Genomic DNA, 14,962 nt, shown 5'->3' on the forward strand with positions numbered 1-14,962 from the left:
TAGCTATTTTTCCTTTTAGTGATAGTGCTTTTGGGTCTTCCCTAAGGAAATATTGTTACTTCAAGTTTATAAAGATTTTCTCTATTTCTTTCTATGCTATATAGTTTTAGATTTTATGTTTTGGTCTATGATTGATCACAGATTTTTGTCCATGGTTGAGGTTGAGATTCACTTACCTCCTTAAATCCAGTTGGTCTGGTACCATTTATTGAAGACTCCTTTTTGCATTTACTTTGTTTTGCCACAATTATTTGACTGTGTATTCATGATACTATTTGCTTTTCTATTCCATTGACCTATTTAGCGTTTTATCAACAACACTGTCTAGATTATTGTAACGTCATAGGAAATCTTTGATTTGATGAAATCAGATGAGATGCCTTCTAACTGTCATTTTTCAAGATTGTTTTGTCTATACTAGATCTTTTGCTTTTTATGTACCTTTTAGGATCAGCTTGTTAATTCCTGCAAGAAAGCTTAGTTAGATTTTAATTGTGATTGAATTAGATCCAAGATTTGGAGAGGATTTATATTTTATTTTTATTGACTCAATCCATGTTGCTTCCACTTTTTACAATTTCATTTACTTCATCACAATGTCTTATAATTTCGGTATGATATCTTTCATTTATCCCTAAGTAGTTTATATTTTTGTGTTCAATTGCAAATTAAAAAATATACACTGTACATTGCTTGTACAATGGGAATACAGTTAATTTTTATTTATTGCCTTTGTATCCTACACCAATGGTGATTGATATTTCCAGGTGTTTTTTTTTTTTATTGAACGGTCAGTATTTTCTACATACACAATTATATTATTTGCAAGTGAATAGTTTTACTTTTTATGTATAGTATTTCTTTTTCTGAATGTATCGTGTGGTCTAGATTCTCTATTACAATAACTAATAGAAATAGAAGTAGTGATAACTGAAATCCTTGCCTTGTTCACAATTGTAAAAGGAAACCATTCAATATTTGATTATTAAGTATGTTGTTAGACACCATTGGACGGTAAAACTGGTTCATCCTAGGTGCAGGATATGTGGATAAGTTGTAGAAAATTTAAATACAATAACGTTACTGAATTAAAGTTACTTGGCTTTTAAGTTCTTATTATGTGACAGACCTTAAACAATATCAGTGTTATAGGTTGAATTTTATTTTCCCCCTTCATATGCAGAGGCCCTAAACCCAGGTAAGTCAGAATGTAATGTTAAAGCATAAGCAATTAAAAATGTGTTTAACCACAGAAATTTTTTAGAAATTAGGCCAACAAATGTTTGTTTTGTTTGTGTTTTTCTAGAAAGAGAACTATTGCTAACCATATTAGTCTGCTGAGGCTACTGTAACAAAATAACACAAACCAGACAGTGTAAACTATTTGGAGATGGGGCCTTAAAAGTGGTGATTAAGTTAAAATTGAGTTTTTAGAGTGGACTGTCATCCTGTGTGGCTGATGTTCTTATAAGAAGAGGAAATTTGAACACACAGAGAGATGCCAGGAGTGTGAGTGCACAGACAGACCAAGCAAGCGTCATTGACGAGCCAAGAAAAGTGGCCTCAGAGGGAACTAGACCTCCAGCACCTTCACCTTGGACTCCTAAACTCCAGAACTCTGAGAAAATGAATTTATGTTGTTTACACTGTCTGGTTTGTGTTATTTTGTTACAGTAGCCTCAGCAGACTAATACAGTTAGCAATAGTTCTCTTTCTAGAAAAACACAAACAAAACAAACATTTGTTGGCCTAATTTCTGAAAAATTTCGGGGGTTAAACATATTTTTAATTGCTTATACTTTAACAATGGCACCCCACTCCAGTACTCTTGCCTGGAAAATCCCATGGATGGAGGAGCCTGGTAGGCTGCAGTCCATGGGGTCGCGAAGAGTCGGATACGACTGAGCAACTTCACTTTCACTTTTCACTTTCGTGCGTTGGAGAAGGAAATGGCAACCCACTCCAGTCTTCTTGCCTGGAGAATCCCAGGGATGGGGGAGCCTGGTGGGCTGCCGTCTATGGGGTCGCACAGAGTCGGACACGACTGAAGCGACTTAGCAGCAGCAGCAGCAGCAGCAGCAGCAGCATACTTTAACATTACATTCTACACAGGATTTGGAGAACTCCTGGTTATAAGGTTGGATCCTGGGTAGAGAAGATTATCTGGAGAAGGAAATGACAACACCCTCCAGTATTCTTGCCTGAACAGTCCCATGGACAGAGGATTCTGGCGGGCTATAGTCCATGGGGTCGCAAAGAGTCAATACAATGTAGTAACTAGATAGCAGCAGTCATGAGGTAGGCCCCTAACAAACCACAGTATGCTACGTGCATTTCAGTAATAAGTTTCAGTGGTTTGGGAGAGTTTGAGCTCACTCTAATTCTAAATAATGTTTCTAAATTGATATTAGGGATGATTAGTATTTCTAAACCTTGTGAGGATATATATATTTCTAGATTTAAATAGTACATTCAAAATAAGCAATGGCTTTACATTTATTGTGAAGTCAAAGAAAACTTGTCACTTTAACGCCCTCATTTTACATGATTCCATATTTTCTTCAATGCAACCATTTTTTAAACATTGGAAAAAATTTATTCATTGTCTACAGTCTTACCTCTTTACCAGAAAATCCTGTAGGATTTAGGAATATAAAACAGTGAAAAGATTTTCTAGATACAGTAAAGTAATTACAAAGTAGCTCCTGCATGAACATCAACACAAACCTTCTTTGTAATTGTTTAAATGACAATAATTATTCTTTAATATTGTTAATCTGGACACATTTTTATTTTCCTCTATTTAAAAAGACATTTTTACTCATTATAGGATCTAGACTGACAATTTTTTTTTTTGCCTTTTTTTACTATAAATAAATTTGTGACTTTTTTTCTGGACTTCGTTGTTACTGTTGGGATTTCAACTATCATTTTTATACCTGTGTCATGATATATAAAAATATAACATACTTTTGTTCTCTGATTTTTATAATTTTCTCTTTATCTTTGGATGCCATCTGTTTGACTATGATGGGCCTAAGTGTAATTTATTTATTCTGCCTAATGTTGCATTGAATTTTGGTATGTGGTTTGTTTTATTTCACCAGTTTCGGAAAACTCTTGGCCATTGTTTTTTAGATACTTCTGTCCACTAATGTTCATAGAAATTTTATAAACTTTTTAAAATTGAAGTATGGTTGATTGACAGTGTTGTGTTATTTTACAGTGTACAAACACAGTGGTTCTTTTGTTTTTTGTCCACTAATATTAAAAGGAACTTAATTTTTTAAATTAATTTATTAATTTTTTATCAAAGTATACTTGATTTACAATGTTGTATGTTTCTCAATAAAATTTTGGCCTTATTTTTAATCTCTTCTCTTTTTGACTCCAATTATACCCATGGTAGTTGGTTTGATACTATTCTATAAGCCTTGTATATTTTACTGTATTTTTTTCCTATTCTTTGTTTCTTGTATCTCACCTTGAATAATTTCTATTGACCGAAGTATATGTTAACTGAATTTTTTGGGGATGACAAGCTAGATTGCTCAATAAGCCTATTGTAAGAATCCCTCATCTCTGACATTATATTTTCATTTTTTGGCATTTCCATTTTGCTCTTTTATGTAGTTTTCAGTTATCTGATGAAATTATGCATCTATTCATGCCTGTCACTCACATTTGCAATAGATTGTTTAGTACACTTATCATTATAATTATGAAGACTCTGAATCTGGTTCTGTAATTCACCTTTTCTCTTGTTGATTGGTCATATTTTCTTTGTATAACTCAATTTTTTATTCTATAGCAAGAATTATGAATTAGAAATCAGTAGTGTTAGTTGTTCAGTTGTGTCCAACACTTTCCGACCCCATGGACTGTAGCTCCTCTGTCCATGGGATTGTCCAGGCAAGAATACTGAAGTGGGTTGCCATTCCCTTCTCCAGAGGTTCTTCCTGACCCAGGGATTGAATCCACATCTCTTGCATTGCAGGCAGATTCTTGCCCTCTGAGCCAGAGACTGAAGTAAATAAGATGTGTACTCAGATGTAGACTTACCTCTTTTGTCAGAATGCCAGTGTTGGGAGTTAATCACATTTGTAATTAAAATGGGTCTGAATTTTCTGGATTTTCCTCTATTGGCATCAACTATTATGAAGGCAGGATGAGGGCCTTTCTGCAGCATTTGGGATCAGAGGACCTGAGGGCTCCTCAGTCTTAAAACTATATCCTGGATCTTGCACAAATGTGTCCTGCCTCCCCACCAGCCACATGTATCCTCTCCCTGGTACACACTGGGGGTGCATGGAGATTTTCTCTCATAGTTTTCCTGTCCTCACTCTTTAATAAATATAAGTGAGTTTAGCAAACTCATGTTTCTTTGCTTTCTTAGTTCTTCAGTGGATTTGAGATATGAATTTGTAGTTTCTCAATTTGCTCCTGTCATTTGGGTAGTGAAAATTTTCTCTTGTGACTTTCTGTTCTACACAGAAATGGGAATCCCAACATGATTTTTGGTGAAAAGAACTATTTGATTTTAGAGTGACTCATTTATTAAATTTTTCTTTATGGTTAGAGTATTATTCATGTTTTTGTGTCAGGTTTGAGAAATCTTTACCTGTCCAAGGATGCAAAAATACTCACTTCTCTTTTCTTCTAAGAACTTTATTGTTTCCTGATAATAACTTTAATAAAATTTGAATTCTACTTGAGAGTGGAGGAGAAATATATCAGCTTGAGGGATGAATATTTTGTATCCCACTGAGAATGGAGCCCTCCTCTTTTATTTTTTCCTTTTGTTGCTTTCATTGGTTTGAGAACAGGGACAAATAATACTCATGCTTTTAGTTTGTTCCTTTTAATCAGAGTTTCTTTTATTGCTAAATATTTCTAGATTATAGTAGTTCTGTAACATCCTTGGAATTACATGAGTTCATCTGAATTAATCTTAAGATTTTTACAATACTACTCTAATCTTTAGTGACATAAAATAAATTTAAAGTGGATTGTTTAATCCTAATGTAAATGTGCTCAGAGAGAAATAGGCTATAATTTAAAAAATGTAATATGTCTATATACATACAGTTCAAGGGATTTTATTGGTTTTCTCTCTCAAGTCAGTAAAATTCCAATTGTATGGTCCAGTCTTGATTCATATGAAGCAGTCCATCTATTTTTCACGTTATTTTCCAGATCTAGTCATTAGAAGAAAAGTAGGTCATTAGGCTATATAGAATAAAAGTATAGTTTAGTTTATTGGCTAATTTAAAGCTATATTTATAGGATACTAAAGTTTTGGAGGGAAGATCTCTGTAGTAATTTATATTACCTATTTTAGCATTTGAAAGATATAGTCTTTATAGGTGACATACATGATTTGTGCTGCATAAAAGTGATTGATTTAAATTTTCTTTTCTGTAAATACATCCAATGGAGTGAAGGAAAAATTGTAAAAAGGCTTAAATTTTTATTATCACAAAATAATTCTAAAATCTTTAAAAGCAGTGTGTTTTCTTTGCTCTTTCATTCTTATAAACAATTATAATCCAGTATTTTATAGCTGGAGTTCCATAATTCTATTTTATAGAAAACATTCTGCTGCAAAGACAGGGACTATACGTTTTTATAGTAATATGTTAAATGTATAATTTTTATAGAAAAAATAAATAATTTATCTTTAAGAGATATGAATATCTCTTATGGGAGTGTGTTAGAATTCCATCATCCAAATAGTTCATCAGTGAGAAATAGTATTTGCTCTTTCAACTAATATTTATTTAATCCACCATTTGTACTAAACTCTCCCAGAGACATAGAGGCACATTACAAGGTATAATATTGTTGGGAAAAAAGCATGAAATTTTATGACAAATTAAAAACCTTGAATCCAGCTATTGAAAGGGCAAGTGAAAGTCACTCAGTTGTGTTCGACTCTTTGCAACCTCATGGACTAGAGAGTCCATGGAATTCTCCAGGCCAGAATACTGTAGTGGGTAGCCTTTTCGTTCTCCAGTGTATCTTCCCAACCCAGGGATCAAACGCAGGTATTCTGCATTGCAGGCAGATTCTTTACCAGCTGAGCCACAGGGGAAGCCCAAGAATACTGGAGTGGGTAGCCTATCCCTTCTCCAGCAGATCTTCCCAGCCCAGGAATTGAACCAGGGTCTCCTGGATTGCAGATGGATTTTTTACCAACTGAGCTATCAGGGAATCCAGTATTTGTCCTTTCAAAATTCTAAGGGATTGAGACTATTTGAAATTGGAAAGTAAATTAACCACTAATTTTCTAATTATTTTCAAAGAAGTTTGAGCAACTGAGTAGTCAGAGATGGTTTAAAGGTGAGATGATAGCAGGTAGCTGTCAAAACTGGTCCTCAAGGATCCCTACTTCCTGGTATTCACTCCCCTCCCTTTGGAATGGGCAGAGCTAGCTACTTCTAACTAAGCAAAGTTCCTCTCTAAGACAGAGGAATGGAAATTAGAAGTCCTACTAGCTTAATTTGACTACAAAAGACTGTGACTTTGGTCTTGCTAGCTTTCTCTCTCAATTTCTTCTTAGCTTGTACACTTTGATTAAAAAATAAAAACAGACCAAAAAAAAACCCCAAAGCTTGCCATGTTGGAGATGCTCATGGAGCCAGAGAACTAAGTGGCATCTGCAAACAGACTGAAGAAGCGATGCCTCTGAGATCAACAGCCTGGAAGGAACTACATCCTGGGACCAGCTCCAGGGGACCAGAAGCACAGCCTTCCCTCTTCTAGCCTCAAGAGGAGACTGCGGTTCCAGCATCAGCTTGCCACAGCCTGTGAGAACCTGGAGTACAGAGATCAGGGAAGCCACCCCCAAACTCTGGACCTGCAGAAATAGAGAGAGAGTGCATGCTCTCTCATGCCACCAGGCTTGAGGTACTAGTTCATGGTACAGCCATCCATAGATTGGAGGTCTAGAAGGGTGGGTTTGTTGGGAATGAATAGGCTAAGGAAGAACATTTTGAATCAAGAAACAGCATAAACAAAGTCAAGAAGCTAAGCGTAATCACTAGGCTAAAGCTGAGATCATGGCATCCGGTCCCATCACTTCATAGCAAATAGATGGGGAAACAATGGAAACAGTGACAGACTTTATTTTCTTGAGCTCCAAATCACTGCAGATGGTGATTGCAGCCATGAAATTAAAAGACACTTACTCCTTGGAAAAAAAGCTACTACCAACGTAGACAGCATATTAAAAAGCAGAGACATTACTTCGCTGACAAAGGTCCATCTAGTCAAAGCTATGGTTTTCCAGTAGTCATGTATGGATGTGAGAGTTGGACCATAAAGAAAGCTGGGTGCCAAAGAATTGATGCTTTTGAACTGTGGTGCTGGAGAAGACTCTTGAGAGTCCCTTGGACTGCAAGGAGATACAACCAGTCAATCCTAAAGGAAATCAGTCCTGAATATTCATTAGAAGGACTGATGCTGAAGCTGAAGCTCCAATAATTTGTCTGCTTGATGTGAAGAGCCAACTCATTGGAAAAGACCCTGATGCTTGGAAAGATTGAAGGTGGGAGGAGAAGGGGACGACAGAGGATGAGATGGTTGGATGGCATCACCAACTCACTGGACATGAGTTTGAGTAAACTCGGGGAGTTGGTGATGGACAGGGAGGCCTGGTGTGCTGCTGTCCATGGGGTCACAGAGTCGGACACAACTGAGTGACTGAACTAAACTGACCTGAACTGAACATGGTGTGCTAAGTGTTTTATGAGCATTATCTCATTTCCTCATCACAATAACTCTGAAGAAAGATATTTATTTTAGTTATAGTTGAGTGAACTGGGGCTCAGTTTACTTACGTTTTCATCTGGAAAGACCATAAGCATATTGCTTTTTCTATTAATAATAGTGAAATAACTGTCTAGTCAGTGTTTTATAGACATGTGTGAATTATGTGGATACAGCTTCACGATCAAGTAAACATTTCTTTTATTGAGTAGGTGCTCAAATATTTATGCTCTAATAATTAGGGCACAGCATTTTTAAGATTTTTAAATGGAAACTTAATTAGATTGGACCTAATAGAATTTAAGCAATTCCTTACTCTAATTTTCCATCAAGATTTTTTTCTACTTCTATGTATTTAACTCTAGGGATCAGTCATGGTTTTAAGAGAGAAAATATGCAGGAGACAGTCATTGGTTGGTTGTGTGTGTGTGTGTTAATCACTCAGTCGTGTCTGACTCTGCAACAACCTATAGACTGTAGCCCGCCAGGCTCCTCTGTCCATGGGATTCTCCAGGCAAGAATACTGGAGTGGGTAGCCATTTCCTTCTCCAGGGGATCTTCCCCAACCAGGGATCAAACCCAGGTCTTCTGCATTACAGGTAGATTCTTTACGATCTGAGCCACCTTTATCAATGGGTTTTCATCTTTCATTAGATCATAGTGATTTGCTGACTATTAAACAAAATAATTGTATTTTAAAATTTAATGGAAAACAAATGTTAAAAAAAATGTATATAAGAGAGGAGCTTACTATCGTATCTTCTCAATCATCTTAAGAATTCCAAATCACGGTGACTACCAGTTGAGGCTTTGAATTGTGAGAAAATTGCAATAAGGAAGTTTTCTTTGTGTAATCTAAGTGCAGAGCTTCAGATGAGGGAAGTGCAGCTCCTCTAAGTCACACTGTAAACACTGAGGGGTTAACTCAAATTTAGCACAATGAAAATAATCATTATTGCTCTTAATAAGAAACTGTGCGTTCAAGAGTTAAGATGCTATTTATTTATATTTAAAGTTGATAATAAAGCTACTTGAAATTATTACAAGAGGTAAGTATGGAGGAAATTTAAAAAAAAAATCAAATGTCAACAGGGGCATCTTGAAACAAATCCTTATGCTCTTCTCCTTGTCCATTCACACATATAATGGTACTTGATTAAAGACAGCTGGTCAGCATTTCAGAGATGCAAAAGACCTGTCTAGCTACTGTATAAGCTAGTTAGAGTATCTTATTAATTTTAAGCAAGTGGTAGGGACATTAAAAGGAAACTTGGATTATTTATCATAGAGGATTTAGAAGGTACTCTTTTAAGACTGTGACAATACTCAGCAATATTTTATCACTTTACTACAAGGTATTGCAAATGTGATTTTCTTGTTGGTGTAATGGAGATAGGCTTGGGTGCTTTCAAGGAAGTTATATGAAAAAAAGAACAATAAGGTTTCAAGGCAGACTATTATCCCACCCTCTCTATCATGAATAACTCATTTCTCAGTTGTCTCTCATTACTTTTTAATTCATTTCATTAGTGAGGGAGGTGAAATTGATGACATGTATTTAAACCTTTAAATATGACCCCAAATCATGGGATTTGGACAAATGTTTTAATGTTAAAAGAAATGGTGGAGAGATCCTAATTGTGCTCTGCCATATGAAAAAACAAAGGAGGGGGGGCTTCCAAGGTGGTGCTAGTGGTAAAGAACCTTCCTGCCAGTGTAGGAGCCATAAGAGATGAGGGTTCGATCCCTGGGTCAGGAAGATACCCTGGAGGAGGTCGTGGCAACCCACTCCAGTATTCTTGCCTGGGAAACCCCATGGACAGAGGAGCCTGACAGGCTACAATTCATGGGATCGCAAAGAGTCCCCCTCCTTCTCCTCCTCGGCTGATATTGAAGGTCCTACAGGGGCCACATTGTTTCCCCTCGCTGCTTCCACTCTCCTGCCTCCCTTCTTTGTAAAACGCCAGCACTGGGCTTCTTGTCACCAAGAGTTACCCTTCATTATGCCTAACTGTGGCTGCCATCTACCGTAATTATAATCATGGACTTTGACATTAACAATAACCAGTCCCTCCACGGTCTACATTTTATTCATCCCAAATGTAACCTTCCCCTCTTAAACTTGGAAGTAACTCAGCAGTTAATCTGACACCGACAATCCTTTGACCCCACAGAAACCTCCAATCCATTGATTCTACAGCTTTTGGTTGCCTTTTAACTATTTAATGCCCTGTTTTCTTACTGAGCATAAATTCCAATCTTTCTAATCCACTCCTTGCATTCGCCCATACACTTAGTGTTTCATCGTACCCTGTCTGCTTTGCTCTTGTACCTGTGGAGGTGGGCACGGAAAACACGCAGCCGTCCTGGGCATGTCCAGGTGAGTTCTGGTGGACACTTAGTGCTCCCTGAGTACCGTGGTCTGTCTTAGCTCATATGCTTGTCCCCCTCCTAGAAAAATATTTCATGCCATCTCCTCTGTCCTCAAACCCCTTCTCCTTCACCATATTTATCTTGAAAGTTAAAGTGAAAGTCTCCCAGTCGCGTCCGATTCTTTGCGACCCCATGGACCAAACAGTCCATGCAATTCTCTAAGCTAGAATTCTTGAGCGGGTAGCCTATCCCTTCTCCAGGGGATCTTCCCAACCCAGGAATCGACTGGGGTCTCCTGCGTTGCAAGTGGATTCTTTACCAATTGAACCATCAAGGAAGCCTTTTATCTTAGCTGATTATTTTGTCCCCTGTTTCACTGAGCAATGGAGAAGGCAATGGCACCCCACTCCAGTACTCTTGCCTGGGAAACCCCATGGACGGAGGAGCCTGGTAGGCTGCAGCCCATGGGGTTGCGAAGAGTCGGACACAACTGAGCGACTTCACTTTCACTTTTCACTTTCATGCACTGGAGGAGGAAATGGCAACCCACTCCAGTATTCCTGCCTGGAGAATCCCAGGGACGGAGGAGCCTGGTGGGCTGCCGTCTATGGGGTCGCACAGAGTCGGACACGACTGACACGACTTAGCATTCACTGAGCAAATTAAAGCAATGAGAAAAGAACGTCCATCCATCACCTAATAGTGTCTGCACCACACACCATGCCTTCACACCGGTGATTAAATGAACGGTTCCTCTTCCATCCAGGGCTGCTGTTAAACAGTGGCTTTTATCCCCACTTTTCATTCACTTCCTTTTCTTGCTCAATTGTCCCCTTTGAAATGACGTCAGCAGCGCTGGTCCTCTCTGAAATTGCGGGCTGCCTCCCCATCCTGACATCTGGCTTCCCCATGTCCCCGGTGTGCTCCCATAGTCCTTGTCATCTAACACACTATATTATTCATGCATTTATTATAAATAGTTTTATTACCTGTCCCCCTGCTAGATAGTGGGCCCCCTCGAGGGCAGGGCTCTTAATGTTTAGTCACTTCTGTGTCCCAGATGTCTAGATCTGTGTCTGCATATAGGAGATACTAAATCTTTTTCCATCAAATCAATAAATTATTGTTCAGAAGGATATAAGTCATTTAGGACAGGGATTGTAACACAGAAATGTATTCGGCACTTTGCTGATTTTTTAAAAAGAAAATCTTTCCTACTTTGCCATATTTTTACCTAGTTTGGAAAATTCGTAAAAATTAGTTTCCTTATGTATTCACTTGTTATGTAAAAGCATACAAACATGACACTTGCACAGATTATTTGGGTTAAGGGGTCTGTGCTATGGTAGACTCTGGGGACCCCCAGACACTCCCCAGACATGACAACCTGCCAGCACCTGCATCCTTCACTACTGTGCCCTCACTGCCTCCACATTCTCTTTTAGAAGACTTGGCCTTGAAGGCACATGCATTCTCTAATAAATAAAAGCTGTGTAGTGACAACTGCATTATTTGATTAGCAGTGCCTGCTAGAAGGTATTTTTAACATGCATAGCTGTTTTTGTTTTTAAAGCAAGGAATTATTGATATGCTGTAGTTTCAATATTAAAATAAAATTTAACTATGCGTACTGATTTAACCGTAAATTTAGGAGAGTTACATGGCCATGGTGCTGTATTTGCATATCACTTTCTTCACTCACAGATATGTAAACATTTCGCAGTTAATTTGAAAAAGAAAGTCCTTTCAGGGTTGCTTATAACCTAAGAAGCCAGAACTTTAATGATACACAATTATCACCTTTAAAAAATATTCCCTTAAGTCTATCACTTTGTTAACTTACATCAGTTAAAAATGTAACCCTCCATAGTACATTTATTTCACCAAGGTTTTTTTTTTTTTTTGAAATGCTATTAATACTTTCTGATGATGCAGCAAAAATCTAAAGGGTCCCTGGAGTCACTCACCAGCCTTAATTGATTTGTGTGTCAGGCAAGCTAAATTCAGACACCATTCATCATGGCCCAAGTACTCCTGTCTTTTGAGGCCGAAGTGTGTAATAGGAAATGTCCCTCCAGCTCTGTCACATTTTCAGGCAGTCTTTAGTCAAGGTCACATCACCAGGAGAAGAAGGGACCAAAGTCACATGTGCTCTCTTAGCGCCCCATCCTCCTTTCCCCCCTCACCACAGAGCTCAGAGACCCCCACACCCACAACCCCTCCCTTCCTGGGAACTGATCTGAAGCCATGTTTCCACTTTGGTCCATTTTTTCCTCCATCCGTCACCTCTGTTTCCTCCCTGTTCACCTCCTCGCCAGAAAGAATCTAACTGAAGGACGAGAGTGTAGTGGTAAAATATTCATTTCTTTCTCGAACAAAGGCAAGCGGTATATTCGCAAGGTCAGAGTTCTGAATTTTTTGTCCTTAAAGGACTTCAATTCCAAAGTTCCTTGAAGTATCTGCAGAGGAAGAGGCTCAGTGGGAAAGTTTTACTGTTTTTGAAACTTCACACTCATTTTTCTCCTAAAGCAGCTTTGTTAAACCAAGTTTGCTGTTTACTCAGACTCGTCACCCTATGGGTAGTGAGAAGAAATTAAGTTAGACTTAATTAGCTGCTAGAAGTGACTACATATTCCATTAATAAAAGGCTTCCTTCTTGATAAAGTGGGGCTGAAATTTGTGAGATAAGCATATTATGGTGCTTATAACTATCTGAGCCTTACTGTCGTATAAAATTTTTAATGCTTTTATTTCTAGATAGCAAAGACAAATATATTAAAATACTAGGCATCCGCCTATATTGGTATAATTTGAAAGGGCTTCCCTGATGAGGGACCTGGGTTTGATCCCTGGGTCGGGAAGATCCCCTGAAGAAGGGCATGGCAACCCACTCCAATATTCTTCCCTGGAGAATCCCCATGGACAGAGGAGCCTGGCAGGTCGAAAAGTCGAACACAACTGAGTGATGGAGCACGCACACAAAATACATATTATCAATAGTTTAGCTTATATGTGCTAATGATAAAAAACAAGCCCCAAGGAAATAAAGCAGAGTAATTTTCTACAGTTAAACCAAGAGTGGAATCAGAAAATGTGAGTCTTGATGGGACTCTGGAGAAAGGGTAGCCTGGTAACAGTAGCAACATGATGGCCTCTGATGCTTTTGAGGAGAAAACACTCAAAGTGGACTGGCAAGGAGGCAAACTGTCCATTGGGAAGTTGTCAATTTAGCTGTTTTAATGTACACTTGATAATAATTATTATTACTGATTTTGTCTAAGATAACTTCTTCAGCACTTGTTGAGAGGAAGGAAAGATGGAAGGAAGGGACTCAAACTCACAGCACAGTGTTAGTGGACAGAGCAAAGCAGAGGGTGAGCTCAGGCAGAGTCAGGAGCCAGATCCTGTAAATCGAGTGAAATGAGATCTGACAGCAGACAGTCCCATGTGGGGCTCTCTGGGGGCAGGGGAGAGGCTGTAGGGCCTGTGGCCTGTAGGTTCTGCTTGCTGGCCCCTGTAGTGCCCCCTGAGGCATTGCCAAGGAACCCAAGGATCTGAGGTTCAGCTAAAGATCACTGGACAATCTCTAGAGATTATCCTAACTGAAGTAAGTCAGAGAAAGACGAGTATCATATGAAATCGCTTATATGTGGAAGCTAAAAAAATTACACTAAGTGAAGTAAATCAGAGAAAGATAAATATCATATGAAATTGCTTACATGAGCAATATTAAAAAAAAGATGATACAAATGACTTAGTTACAAAACTGAAACAGACTCACGGACATAGAAAACAAACTTATGGTCACCAAAGGGGAAAGAGAGTGAAGGATAAATTAGGAGTTTGGGATTAAAATATACACACTTCTAAAATAAGACTTCCCAGGTGGCTCAGACAGTAAAGAACCTGCCCACAGTGCAGGAGACCTAGTTTCGATCCCTGGGTTGGGAAGGAATGGGCTCCATATCCCCTGGAGAAGGAAATGAAAACCCACTCCAGTATTCTTGCCTGGAGAATCCCATGGACAGAGGAGACTGATGGACTACAGTCTATGGGTTGCAAAGAGTCAGGAAATACTGAGCAACTAACCCACACACATATATAAAATAGACTACCAACAAAGACTATACAGCACAGGGAACTACAGTGGCTATCTTGTAATAACACATAATGGAAAAGAATCTGAAAAAAATATATATATATATTTGAATCACTTTGCTCTACTCTTGAAACTAACACAACATTGTAAATCAAGTATGAATGAATATGAGAGGTGGGAGGGGCCACATCTGTAACAAGACGAGGAATCATGCCCCAGACTGTGCCTCTGACCTTGGTGGGAAGCACAGAGAAGACAGGACAGGGAGGGTCCGGGTGGTATAGATAGCTCTCATTCTGGTGGTTCTGGTTGTCAGATATGTTGGTCTGCACTCCCACACTCTCTCCTCTTTATCTTCCTAGCCAAACCCATCTCCTCCTGCCTAGGATCATACATTTCCATCACATGCAATGGAAATTTCTCAGTTTAATTCACAGTCCAGCCATCCTTGCACTATGTCAACAACATGTGCAAATTGACTCAAATAGTTTACTCATAAATAATTCCAACTCTACCCTCTGTATTCACTCCCTCAATACCCTTTCAGGTACTGAGAGATTTCATAAAATAATCAAGTGATTCTCCTACCATGAGTGATGCACAGACATATGGAAGCAAAACATCTTCTCTTAGATTCACTTATCTCTTCACAGGGCAATAAAACATTTCAGGTTATTTGAAGTAATTGAGATGTATTACTTTTGAAGTTTACTTCTGAAG

General features: G+C 38.4%; 1 long non-coding RNA gene across 1 annotated transcript in view; it reads right to left on the reverse strand.

Annotated features, from left to right (window-relative positions):
• LOC145508016 (uncharacterized) overlaps positions 1–14,962 on the reverse strand; it is a 34,749-nt gene that overhangs the window by 8,845 nt on the left and 10,942 nt on the right. Inside the window, exon 3 of the long non-coding RNA XR_014055290.1 lies at positions 5,087–5,198. This is a non-coding gene — a long non-coding RNA (uncharacterized LOC145508016). The remainder of the gene's footprint in view (positions 1–5,086; positions 5,199–14,962) is intronic.

The sequence above is a fragment of the Giraffa tippelskirchi genome, chromosome 1 (assembly GCF_054371585.1).
Source record: "Giraffa tippelskirchi isolate mGirTip1 chromosome 1, T2T-mGirTip1v1.2.pri, whole genome shotgun sequence".
NCBI classification, from domain to species: Eukaryota; Metazoa; Chordata; class Mammalia; order Artiodactyla; family Giraffidae; genus Giraffa; species Giraffa tippelskirchi.